The following is a 14,239-nucleotide window of genomic DNA, read 5'->3' as shown; positions in this document are numbered from 1 at the left end:
GAAGTGCAATGCCAAAGAATGCTCAAACTACCACACAATTGTACTGATCTCACACGATAGTAAAGTAATGCCCCAAATTCTCCAAGCTAAGTTTCAACAATATGCTAACTGTGAACTTCCTGTTCAAGCTGGATGTAGAAAAGGCAGAGGAACCAGAGATCAAATTGCAAACATCTGTTGGATCATTCAAAAAGCAAGATAGTTCCAGAAAAGCATTTATTTCTGCTGTATTGACTACGTTAAAGCCGTTACTGCATGGATCACAGAAAACTCTGGAAAATTCTGAAAGAGATGGGAATATCAGACCATCTGACCTTCCCCTTAAGAAATCTGTATGCATGTCAGGAAACAATAGTTAGAACTGGACATGTAACAACAGGCTGGTTGCAAATAGGAAAAGGCATACATCAAGGCTGTATTTTGTCTCCCTGCTTATTTAACTTATATTCAGGGCACATTATGGGAGATGCTGGGCTGGATGAAGCACAAGCTGAAATCAAGATTGCTGGGAGAAATATCAATAACCTCAGATATGCAGATGACACCACCCTTATGGCAGAAAGTGAAGAGGAACTAAAGATCCTCGTGATGAAAGTGAAAGAGGAGAGTGAAAAAGTTGATTTAAAACTCAACATTCATAAAACTAAGATCATGACATCTAGTCTCATCACTCCATGGCAAATAGATAGGGAAACAGTGGAAATAGTGAGATACTTTATTTTGGGGGCTCCTAAATCACTACAGATGGTGACTGTAGCTGTGAAATTAAAAGACGCTTGCTCCTTGGAAGAAATGTTATGACCAACATAGACAGCATGTTAAAAAGAAAAGACTGCTTTGCCAACTTAGATCCATCTAGTCAAAGCTATGTTTTTTTCCAGTAGTCTTGTATGGATATGAGAGTTGGACTATAAATAAAGCTGAGCCCTGAAGAATTGATGCTTTTGAACTATGGTGTTGGAGAAGACTCTTGAGAGTCCCTTGGACTGCATGGAGATCTAACCAGTCCATCCTAAAGGAAATCAGTCCTGTATATTCATTGGAGGGACTGATGCTGAAGCTGAAACTCCAATACTTTGGCCACCTGATGCAAAGATATGACTCATTGGAAAAGACCGTGATGCTGGGAAAGATTGAAGGCAGAGGAGAAGGGAAGGACAGAGGATGAGATGGTTGGATGGCATCATTGATTCAGTGGGTATAAGTTTGGGTAAACACTGGGAGTTGGTGATGGACAGGGAGGCCTGGCATGCTGCAGTCCTTCGGGTCACAAAGAGTCAGACACAACTGAGTAACTGAACTTAACTGAAATTATTCTTTGGAACTCTGCGTTCAATTGGGTATGTCTTTCCCTTTCTCCTTTTCCTTTCACCTGTCTTCTTTTCTTAGTTATTTGTAAGGCCACTTCAGACAATTACTTTCCTTCTTTACTTATTTTTCTTGAGGATGGTTTTGGCCACCACCACAGGTACAATGTTAGAAACCTCTGAGTTACAAGGGATGGTACGGGGAGGGAGGTGGGAGGGGGGTTCAGGATGAGGAACACGTGTGCATCCGTGGTGGGTTCATGTTTATGTATGGCAAAACCAATACAATATTGTAAAGTAATTTTCCTCCAATTAAAATAAATAAATTTAAATTAAAAAAAAAAAAGAAATTACTAGGCAGTCAGTGTAGAATAATGAGACTTTGATCTTGTTTTCAGAAAACATCAAACTCCATTGTCCTGAATTCCTGAAATGTGTCTTTAGGATGATAAATTATCAGCAGTCAGATCCAGGGAAGGGCAATAATTAAATTCTGTTTCAAATTTTTGAGGGAAAAACAACAGGTGATCATTAATCTTAAGCCCATACCTCTGCCAGAGGGCATGAAAAAGGGTGACTTAATCCAAGGATCAAGAGAAGCCATAAGGGTATTAAGTATCTTAATTTTTAAATTGATTGGTTAGAAATAATGCGACTTAAGGAAGGATATAAAAACTGCTGTAAGTCCCACCTCAGAGGGACTCTACTCAGTGTCTATGTTGAGAACTTTGTACTTTCCTCCTCTAATAAATCTTATTCGCTTGCTACTGTGTGTTTGCATGCTTGTGTATTCCATTCTTTGGCTCCATGGATAAGAACTCAGATTCCTATCTCATCTTGTGGGGGCTTGTCTGGGATTCCTCAATGCCTATACGAAGTAAATATGGACACTCACTCTCAACTCTGCCATTCACCTCTCACCACCTAATCTCACTGCATGTTCTCTTTGGTCACTCTTTGTTCCACAAGCCTGCACGAGTTCTGAAGACAGATAGAGTTAGTAGACAGTGATCATTGGCCAGCCGATTGACCTGGAGGTGCTGGGAAAAACCTCTGCTAGCCTGCTACCTCACTGAGAACTGCAGGACATCTACCATTTCTCTTTCCTAATATTTAGAGCTCATGAGATTTTTCATGAGATATTTTTAAGGTAGGATCATTTTGGAGTGTGTGTAAATATCCCTAACCTTGTGCACTGTGTAGCTTGCTTTATGGGACCTCCAGTTCCAGCATAAACAATGTTCAGGAGCATAGAAAGTCTACCAACCTAGGCTTTCACTCTTTCTATCTCTAGGTGGAAGGGAAGATAGAAACAGGAAGAGGACGAAGGCCCAGGGCATCCAGATAAGGGCAGTCAAGGCAGGATGCATTCCAAAGTTGAGGGATGCATACGTTATTGGTGCTTCTTTCCTCCCACTCCACAAGGAAGGGGGCACCCTTTATTGGAAGAACCAGAGAAAAGACAAAAAGCACTAGACACTGGTTTTCTCTCTTTCATGTGGGAACAACCTTTTTGAGCCCCATACCCAGCTCAAAGTGGATGCCTTTGGCCTGTATACTGAAGAACTGGAATAAATTGGACCCTCAGACTGTGTGTGGTTGCATGTTTGTGGAATCCATTCTTCAGCTCCAAGGATAAGAACTTGGATTTCCATCTCACCTCCATCTGTAGTTCTTCAGGCACTCTGTCTATCAGATCTAATCCCTTGAATCTATTTCTCACTTCCTCTGTATAATTGAAAGGGATTTGACTTACGTCATGCCTGAATGACTGGTGATAGAAGCAAAGTCCAGTGCTGTAAAGAGCAATATTGCATACGAACCTGGAATGTCAGGTCCATGAATCAAAGCAAATTGGAAGTGGCCAAACAAGAGATGGCAAGAGTGAATGTCGACATTCTAGGAATCAGCGAACTGAAATGGACTGGAATGGGTGAATTTAACTCAGATGACCATTATATCTACTACTGTGGGCAGGAATCCCTCAAAGAAATGGAGTAGCCATCATGGTCAACAAAAGACTCCGAAATGCAGTACTTGGATGCAATCTCAAAAACAACAGAATAATCTCTGTTCATTTCCAAGGCAAACCATTCAATATCACAGTAATCCAAGTCTATGCCCCAACCAGTAACGCTGAAGAAGCTGAAGTTGAACAGTTCTATGAAGACCTACAAGACCTTTTAGAACTAACACCCAAAAAAGATGTCCTTTTCATTATAGGGGACTGGAATGCAAAAGTGGGAAGTCAAGAAACACCTGGAGTAACAGGCAAATTTGGACTTGGAATACGGAATGAAGCAGGGCAAAGACTGATAGAGTTTTGCCAAGAAAATGCACTGGTCATAACAAACACCTTCTTCCAACAACACAAGAGAAGACTCTATAAATGGACATCACCAGATGGTCAACACCGAAATCAGATTGATTATATTCTTTGCAGCCAAAGATGGAGAAGCTCTATACAGTCAACAAAACAAGACCAGGAGCTGACTGTGGCTCAAATCATGAACTCCTTATTGCCAAATTCAGACTTAAATTGAAGAAAGTAGGGAAAACCACTACACCATTCAGGTATGACCTAGATCAAATCCCTTATGATTATACAGTGGAAGTGAGAAATAGATTTAAGGGCCTAGATCTGAAAGATAGACTGCCTGATGAACTATGGAATGAGGTTCGTGACATTGTACAGGAGACAGGGATCAAGACCATTCCCATGGAAAAGAAATGCAAAAAGCAAAATGGCTGTCTGCAGAGGCCTTACAAATAGCTGTGAAAAAAGAGAAGTGAAAAGCAAAGGAGAAAAGGAAAGACATAAGCATCTGAATGTAGAGTTCCAAAGAATAGCAAGAAGAGATAAGAAAGCCTTCTTCAGCAATCAATGCAAAGAAATAGAGGAAAACAACAGAATGGGAAAGACTAGGGATCTCTTCAAGAAAATCAGAGATACCAAAGGAACATTTCATGCAAAGATGGGCTCGATAAAGGACAGAAATGGTATGGACCTGACAGAACCCGAAGATATTAAGAAGAGATGACAAGAATACACAGAAGAACTGTCCAAAAAACATCTTCACGACCCAGATAATCATGATGGTGTGATCACTTACCTAGAGCCAGACATCCTGGAATGTGAAGTTAAGTGGGCTTTAGAAAGCATCACTACAAACAAAGCTAGTGGAGGTGATAGAATTCCAGTTGAGCTATTCCAAATCCTGAAAGATGATGCTGTGAAAGTGCTGCACTCAATATGCCAGCAAATACGGAAAACTCAGGAGTGGCCACAGGACTGGAAAAGGTCAGTTTTCATTCCCATCCCAAAGAAAGGCAATGCCAAAGAATGCTTGAACTACCACACATTTGCACTCATCTCACATGCTAGTAAAGTAATGCTCAAAATTCTCCAAGCCAGGCTTCAGCAATATGTGAACCGTGAACTTCCTGATGTTCAAGCTGGTTTTAGAAAAGGCAGAGGAACCAGATATCAAATTGCCATCATCTGCTGGATCCTGGAAAAAGCAAGAGAGTTCCAGAAAAGCATCTATTTATGCTTTATTGACTATGCCAAAGCCTTTGACTGTGTGGATCACAATAAACTGTGGAAAATCTTGAAAAAGATGGGAATACTAGACCATCTGATCTGCCTCTTGAGAAATTTGTATGCAGGTCAGGAAGTAATAGTTAGAACTGGACATGGAACAACAGACTGGTTCAAAATAGAAAAAGGAGTACGTCAAGGCTGTATATTGTCACCCTGTTTATTTAACTTCTATGCAGAGTACATCATGAGAAATGCTAGACTGGAAGAAACACAAGCTGGAATTAAGATTGCCGGGAGAAATATCAATAACCTCAGATATGCAGATGACACCACCCTTATGGCAGAAAGTGAAGAGGAACTAAAAAACCTCTTGATGAAAGTGAAAGTGGAGAGTGAAAAAGTTGGCTTAAAGCTCAATATTCAGAAAACGAAGATCATGGCATCCAGTCCCATCACTTCATGGGAAATAGATGGGGAAACAGTGGAAACAGTGTCAGACTTTACTTTTGGGGGCTCCAAAATCACTGCAGATGGTGATTGTAACCATGAAATTAAAAGACCCTTAATCCATGGAAGGAAAGTTATGACCAACCTAGACAGCATATTCAAAAGCAGAGACATTACTTTGCCAACAAAGGTTCGTCTAGTTAAGGCTATGGTTTTTCCTGTGGTCATGTATGGATGTGAGAGTTGGACTGTGAAGAAGGCTGAGCGCCGAAGAATCGACACTTTTGAACTGTGGTGTTGGAGAAGACTCTTGAGAGTCCCTTGGCCTGCAAGGAGATCCAACCAGTTCATTCTGAAGGAGATCAGCCCTGGGATTTCTTTGGAAGGAATGATGCTAAAGCTGAAACTCCAGTACTTTGGCTACCTCATGCAAAGAGTTGACTCATTGGAAAAGACTCTAATGCTGGGAGGGATTAGGGGCAAGTGGGGAAGGGGACGACAGAGGATGAGATGGCCGGATGGCATCACTGACTCGATGGAGGTGAGTCTGAGTGAACTCCGGGAGTTGGTGATGCACAGGGAGGCCTGGCATGATGCGATTCATGGGGTCGCAAAGAGTCGGACTCCAGTGAGCAACTGATCTGACCTGATCTGAATGGTCTAGAGGTTTTCCCTACTTTCTTCAATTTAAATCTAAATTTGGCAATAAGGAGTTCATGATCTGAGCCACAGTCAGCTCTAGCTCTTGTTTTTGCTTACTGCATAGAACTTTCTATCTTTGGCTGCAAAAATATAATCAGTCTGATTTTGTTACTGACTGACTGGTGATATCCACATGTAGAGTCATCTCTTGTGTCGTTGGAAGAGGTGTTTGCTATGACCAGTGAATTCTCTTGGCAAAACTCTGTAAGCCTTTTCTCTGCTTAATCTTGTACTCCAAGGACAAAGTTATTTGTTATTCCAGGTATCTCTTGATATTCTACTTTTACATTCCAGTGCCCTGTGATGCAGAAAAACGAACAAACAACAACAACAACAATATATATATATATATATATATATATATATATTTTTTTTTTTTTTTGGTGTTTGTTAGTTCTAGAAGATCTTGTAGGTCTCCATAAACCTGTCAACTTCAGCTTCTTTGGAATTAGTGATTGGGACATAGACTTGGATTATTGTGATATTGAATGGTTTGCCTCAGAAAAGAACCAAAATAATTCTGTCATTTTTGAGACTGCACCCAAGTACTACATTTTTGACTCTTTTATTGACTATGAGGACTACTCCATTTATTCTAAGGGATTCTTATCCACAGTATTGCTATAATGGTAATCTGAATTAAATTTGCTCATTCCCATCCATTTTAGTTTACTGATTCCTAAAATGTCAATGTTCACTCTTGACATCTCCTATTTGACCACTTCTAATTTCCCTTGATTCATGAACCTAACATTCCAGGTTCCTATGCAATATTGTTCTTTATATATCAGACTTTACTTTCACCATCTGGCACATCCACAACTTGATGTCATTTCCACTTTTGCTTGGGCAAAATGAGACTACAGGCCAGGAGATAGTACCTCAAATAGCTCTGAGAGACTGCTCCAATGAGGCAGTGAGAGAAGATTAATATATAAGATTTTGGTGAATGGAGAGTTCAATGCAATCAAGCACTTATCTGACAAAAAATTTCTGCTAGTCAGGAGGAACTGATGTCAGCATGAAGGGATTTAGTGATTTTCTAGATATGAAGAGATACAAGTACTAAGATCATGAAATCAATTCCTGAAAATATTTTACTATCTAAAGACTTGTTCCACCAGTTTCCCTGGAGCACAGAGTGTCTCTGTCTCTTCCCTGAATTATCCTTAGAAAGTGTTGAAGTTCAGCAGCTGCAGGGGCACAGCATTAAATCTTTGCAGAAGCAGTTGGCAAATGCCTATTTTGTTGGTGTTCAGTCCCCAGCAAATGCTCTTGGCAAAGGCCAATTTGTAGTTGACAGGCAAGTGCCAATTTGTAATTGGCAGTGATAATGATTTGTCATTGTAAGTTTATCAATTGTAATCAGTATATTACTCTAGTAGACAAGGGATGTAGAGTGAACTCTCATCTCTAGGCCCAGCAGAGTTTCTCCCACCACACCCAACCCATCTTCTTTGCAGGTATCTTCTAGAGATGAGCTCCAGGATGCAAAGGGATCCTGGAAGAGAACAATGGTGGTTCAAGACATGCCATGAAAGAGGCTTCTCACTGTGTAGTTCTACTCTTATGGCTACTTGGACTTTTTCAACTCCATACTGGTGCTTAGCAAGGGTGTTTGCTATCTGCATCTGTGCAGATTGAATACCGTGCTGCTGCAGCTGTTGACCTTCAACTCTCCCTGAAGGGAGTTTAGGGTGAAGTATGAGGCACTTGTGAAGTTGCTCAGTCATGTCCAACTCTTTGCGACACTGTGGACTGTAGCCTACCAGGCTCCTCTGTCCATGGGATTTTCTAGGCAATAGTCCTGGAGTGGATTGCCATTTCCTTCTCCAGGGGATCTTCCAAACTCAGGGATTGAACCCCAGTCTCTCGCACTGGAGACAGGCACTTTACCATCTGAGCCAACCATGCAGGAGTGGTGGCTGTGTGGGTGCTAGACAGCTGAGAGGAGCTACTCCACGTTCAAGGTCAGGAGGGGCGGTGATGAGGACATACTCCTCGTCCAAGGTAAGGAGCAGCGGCTGCACTTTGCTGGAGAAACAGTGAAGAGATACCCACATCCAAGGTAAGAGAAACCCAAGTAAGATGGTAAGTGTTGCAAAAGGGCATCAGAGGGCAGACACACTGAAACCATACTCACAGAAAACTAGTCAATCTAATCATATGGACTACAGCCTGGTCTAATTCAATGAAACTAAGCCATGCCTTGTGGGGCCACCCAAGATGGGCAGGTCATGGTGGAGAGGTCTGACAAAATGTGGTCTACTGGAGAAGGAAATCGCAAACCACTTCAGTATTCTTGCCTTGAGAACCCCATGAACAGCATGAAAAGGCAAAATGATAGGATACTGAAAGAGGAATCTCCCCCAGTCGGTACGTGCTGAATATGCTACTGGAGATCAGTGGAGAAATAACTCCAAAAAGAATGAAGGGATGGAGCCAAAGCAAAAACAATACCCAGTTGCAGATGTGACTGGTTATAGAAGTAAGGTCCGAAGCTATAAAGAGCAATATTGCATAGGAACCTGGAATGTTAGGTCCATGGTCAAGGCAAATTGGAAGTGGTCAAAGAGGAGATGGCAAGACTGAACATCGACATTCTAGGAATCAGTGAACTAAAAAGGGCTGGAATGGGTGTATTTAACTCAGATGACCATTATATCTATTACCACAGGCAGGAATCCCTTAGAAGAAATGGGGTAGCCACCATGGTCAACAAAGGAGTCTGAAATACAGTACTTGGATGCAATCTCAAAAACAACAGAATGATCTCTGTTCATTTCCAAGGCAAACCATTCAATATCAAAATAATCCAACTTTGTGCCTCAGCCAGTAATGCTGAAGAAGCTGAAGTTGAACAGTTATATGAAGAGCTACAAGACATTTTAGAACTAACACCCAAAAAGATGTCCTTTTCATTATAGGGGACTGGAATGCCAAAGTAGGAAGTCAAGAAACACCTGGAGTAACAGGCAAATTTGGCCTTGGAATATGGAATGAAGCAGGGCAAAGGCTAATAGAATTTTGCCAAGAGAATGCACTGGTCATAGCAACACTCTCTCCCAACAAAACAAGAGAAGTCTCTACACATGGACATCACCAGATGGTCAACACCAAAATCAGATTGACAATACTTTTTGAAGCCAAAGATGGAGAAGCTCTATAGAGTCAGCAAAAACAAGACCAGGAGCTGACTGTGGCTCAGATCATGAGCTCCTTATTGTCAAATTCAGACTTAAATTGAAGAAAGTAGGGAAAACCACTAGACCATTTAGGTATAACCTAAATCAAATCCCTATGATTATACAGTGGAAGTGAGAAATAGATTTAAGGGACTAGATCTGATAGATAGAGTGCCTGATGAACTATGGACTGAGGTTCATGACATTGTACAGGAGACAGGGATCAAGACCATCCCCATGGAAAAGAAATTCAAAAAAGCAAAATGGCTGTCTGGGGAGACCTTACAAATAGCTGTGAAAAGAAGAGAAGTGAAAAGCAAAAGAGAAAATGAAGGACAAAAGCCTCTGAATGCAGAGTTCCAAAGAATAGCAAGAAGAGATAAGAAAGCCTTCCTCAGTGATCCATGCAAGGAAATAGAGGAAAACAACAGAATGGGAAAGACTAGAGATCTCTTCAAGAAAATTAGAGATACGAAGGGAACATTTCATGCAAAGGTGGCCTCAATAAAGGACAGAAATGATATGGACCTAAGAGAAGCAGAAGATACTAAGAAGAGACGGAAAGAATATACAGAAGAACTGTACAAAAAAAGATCTTCACGACCCAGATAATCACGATGGTGTGATCACTGACCTAGAGCCAGACATCCTGTAATGTGAAGTCAAGTGGGCCTTAGAAAGCATCACTACAAACAAAGCTAGTGGAGGTGATAGAATTCCAGTTGAGCTATTTCAAATCCTGAAAGATGATGCTGTGAAAATGTTGCACTCAATATGCCAGCAAATTTGGAAGACTCAACAGTGGCCATAGGACTGAAAAAGGTCAGTTTTCATTCCAACCCCCAAGAAAGGCAACGTCAAAGAATGTTCAAACTACCACACAATTGCACTGATCTCACACACTAGTAAAGTAATGCTCCAAATTCTCCAAGCCAGTCTTCAGCAATAGGTGAACGTGAACATCCAGATGTTCAAGCTGGTTTTAGAAAAGGCAAAGGAACCAGAGGTCAAATTGCCAACATCTGCTGGATCATGGAAAAAGCAAGAGAGTTCCAGAAAAACATCTATTTCTGCTTTATTGAAAATTCCAAAGCCTTTGACTCTGTGGATCACAATAAACTGTGGAAAATTCTGAAAAAGATGAGAATATCAGACCACCTGACCTGCCTCTTGAGGAATCTATGTACAGGTCAGGAAGCAACAGTTAGAACTAGACATGCAACAACAGACTGGTTCAAAATAGGAAAAGGAGTACATCAAGGTGATATATTGTACCCTGCTTATTTAATTTATATGCAGAGTACATCATGAGAAATGCTTGGCTGGAAGAAGTGCAAGTTGGAATCAAGATTGCTGGGAGAAATATCAATAACCTCAGATATGCAGATGACACCATCCTTATGGCAGAAAGTTAAGAGGAATTAAAAAGCCTCTTAATGAAAGTGAAAGAGGAGAGTGAAAAAGTTGGGTTAAAACTCAACATTCAGAAAACGAAGATCAGGGAATCTGGTCCCATCATTTCATTTGAAATAGATGGGGAAACAGTGGAAACAGTGTCAGACTTTATTTTTTGGGGCTCCAAAATCACTGTAGATGGTGATTGCAGCCATGAAATTAAAAGACCCTTACTCCATGGAAGGAAAGTTATGACCAACCTAGATAGCATATTGAAAAGAAGAGACATTACTTTGCCAAGAAAGGTCCGTCTAGTCAAGGCTATGGTTTTTCCAGTAGTCATGTATGGGTGTGAGAATTGGACTGTGAAGAAAGCTGAGCACTGAAGAACTGATACTTTTGAACTGTGGTGTTGGAGAAGACTCTTTAGAGTCCCTTGGACTGCAAGGAGAGGCAACCAGTCCATTCTAAAGGAGATCAGCCCTGGGAGTGTTTTGGAAGGAATGATGCTAAAGCTGAAACTCTAGTACTTTGGCCACCTCATGCGAAGAGTTCCCTCATTGGAAAAGACTCTAATGCTGGGAGGGATTGGGGGCAGGAGGAGAAGGGGACGACAGAGGATGAGATGACTGGATGGCATCACGGACTCGATGGAGGTGAGTCTGAGTGAACTCTGGGAGTTGGTATGGACAGGGAGGCCTGGCGTGCTGCAATTCATGGGGTCTCAAAGAGTCAGACACGAGTGAGAGACTGAACTGAACTGAACTGATGAGGCACTTTATGCACCAGGAAAACTGGTGTAACAGGTCTTTAGACAGATATTTTCAGGAACTGACTTCAAAATCCTTGCATCTCCAAACTTCTAGAAAAGCACTTAATCCATTCATGGTGACATTGGCTCCTCATGACTAGCAGAAAAACTTTTGTATGATAAACTGCTGATTGTTTGAACTCCCATTCACAAAAATGATACATATTGATCTCCCCCCACTATCTCTTTGGAACAGTTCCTCAGAGATGTCTGAGATATTGTTCCTCAGGCTGCACCAAATCCTTGGTAGCAGCAGTGGCCCCATGTGCCCACCCATCTCCTTGGAGAATCCAGATGAATTGTATTTCTTCTGGTTCTCAGGTCTCCTGTATTCATTGATGATTCTTAATTTTATTTGGTGGTGGAGCAAGTTACCTTCCCTCTCCCAGTTGAAAGATATTGGAGGAAGATGGTTGAAAGATATTGGGTATACCCACTCAGCATCTTACTGAGTGGGGCTTGGTTGAAAGATACCTAGGAATACTCACCCATTAGAAAGATACTGGGGGAGAGGGGTATGCTTGAAAGATACCAAGGAAATACCCATCCAGTGAAATTTACTGGCAGGGGGTCAGTTGAAAATTATCAAGGTTGCTCAATTGTAGAAGACTTAATGGTCTGTGTGAGTAGTTAGATAAAAGGCTGATCCGATGCTTTTCCTCAGTTTGGCCACCTTTGTCAGGGTAAAAGTGAAGATATTACATGAGAGTTTTGCTGTGAAGCAAAGGGACAAACTCCTCTCAGCCAGTTATAGTTTTCTAAAGCAACTGAGAAATTTATGGGTGTGATGGAGATTGAGTCCTCAAAATGTGCAGTGGTCCCATAGGGATATCCATTCATTAATTGAAACAGTTGCTCACTTGATTTACTCAGTTGCTTAATAAGAATTAGCCATTTAGCAATCACATCACCTATGCTGTTAGACTGCTGGAGAGAGAAACCAAGACATGTAAGATGAGCTGAAATGACTGAAGAGACTTCTGGAGGAGGTAACCTAAAAAGCAGCTCACTGACCAATTTCACTAGTGACTTTTATCCATGATAAATTCAGCTTAAAATAGGAACAGAGCCCCTCAAACATAGAAACAAGGGACATCAGAAAGTGTTCTCTAACACCTCAGGCCAAAGTTATGCTGTATGTACATAAGCTTTGTATGTAAGTGTATACTTGCTATTACTTACTTAATTGGGGGAAATATACTAAAGGAGATCTCAACCTAAAATTGTCCAAGTAGGGTTCTTTTGATATTCCATAATAGATATTTTTGCATGCACAGTTTGAAAAAGCTAGCTAAAAAATCAAACAGACTGAATGGATGCTTACTTTAATTGGTATCTAGAAGCTTCTAAAAGAGGATATGATAGAGTAACTTTTTTTTGCAGGAAGCAAGAAATTGCTTGAAACTATATCAGAACTAAAAAAAGATTACTAGCACTGACTCTGCCTCTCCCTCTTCTTCCATGTGTACTCTTCTATCTGAACTGCCTGGCCTACACATTTTTTTTTTTTTTTTTGTCTTTCAACTCTTCCACCTCCTGCTCCTCCCCTTTCCCCAGCAAAGAGGATCAAAAAAAAAAAAAAAAAGAAGAAGAAGAAGAAGAAAAAGAAGAAGAAGTGACTATAACTCCCTTAAGGAGAAACCTATCACAGGGAGAAATGAATCATCCTTGGTGCTCACATAGAACCTGGGCAGAACTTACAGCCTTAGTTAGGAATTTCCCAATCCAAGTCAGAATCCATTGGGATTTCTAAGGAATTTGAGTTAACAATCCAGTCCTATAAGCTAGGTTTTCAGAGCTACATCAGTTAGTACAACAGTTAGTTTACAAAAACAAAACAAGGGAATGAATAGAGAATGCATGATGGAAATGCCCCTTAATGGACTTTGAATCACATAGTCCAGAGGCTTGCAATGAATACAAATAATTTTCTTGGAAATTGCTTGAATATATCTCAGAGCATTCTCCAAAAAACATAAATTGGACAAAGATTCAACAGTGCAAGCAAAGATTGGATGAATCAGTTCCAGAGTTGTATGAGAGATTGGAAAAAACAAAGAACTTTAAAGTAATATTTGAACTTGACACCTGACATTCTTTAACCACCAAAATGATTATTTGCTTAACTCCACATTTAAAGAACCTTAGGTGAGGATTTGGCTACTCTAGCCAAAAAGATAATCTAGGTTGGTCTGAGTTACACACAAATGGCCTTGTTATACTGTCTGACCAACTTTAAAAGCCATTAAAAAGAAAGAAAAGGGAGTATCTGTGAAAATTATGAACTTTAATTGTGCCAATTGAGTACATAAGGCCAGCCTCTGACCAGTTTAATTCCCAAACAGTGATCTTAATATATTCTTTCAAGATCACTGTTTGGGAATTAAACTGGTCAGAGGCTGGCCTTATGTACTTAATTGGCACAATTAAAGTTCATAATTTTCACAGATACTCCCTTTTCTTTCTTTTTAATTATATATATATATATATAATCTCTTTAAGATTCTTGCCCTGAGGGAATAACTCCTACCAGGAGAACTTCATTTTTGCTCCCTGTGCCTTGAGACCAGAGCTCTCTGGATCCATTCTCTTCTCCAGGGATTCTTCCGAGCCCAGGGATCAAACTTGGGTATCCCAGATTGCAGTCAGATTCCCTGCCATCTGAGCCATCAGGGAAGCCCCTTATCTTATCTGGATTATCTCTAATTTCTGAAACTGAGGAAAAAGAGGGAATGAAGCCTTTTAAAATCTTATTCCAATTGTTATTAACAATTAGTGTGATTTATATCTGCCCATCTCAATATGTGACGTACTTGTCTTTGGATATTGCTCAGGTTAATCTGCTAAT

Source organism: Bos taurus, chromosome 6 (genome assembly GCF_002263795.3).
Source record: "Bos taurus isolate L1 Dominette 01449 registration number 42190680 breed Hereford chromosome 6, ARS-UCD2.0, whole genome shotgun sequence".
Taxonomy (NCBI): domain Eukaryota; kingdom Metazoa; phylum Chordata; class Mammalia; order Artiodactyla; family Bovidae; genus Bos; species Bos taurus.
The sequence above is the reverse complement of the archived record's forward strand: the minus strand, read 5'-3'. Positions refer to the sequence as shown.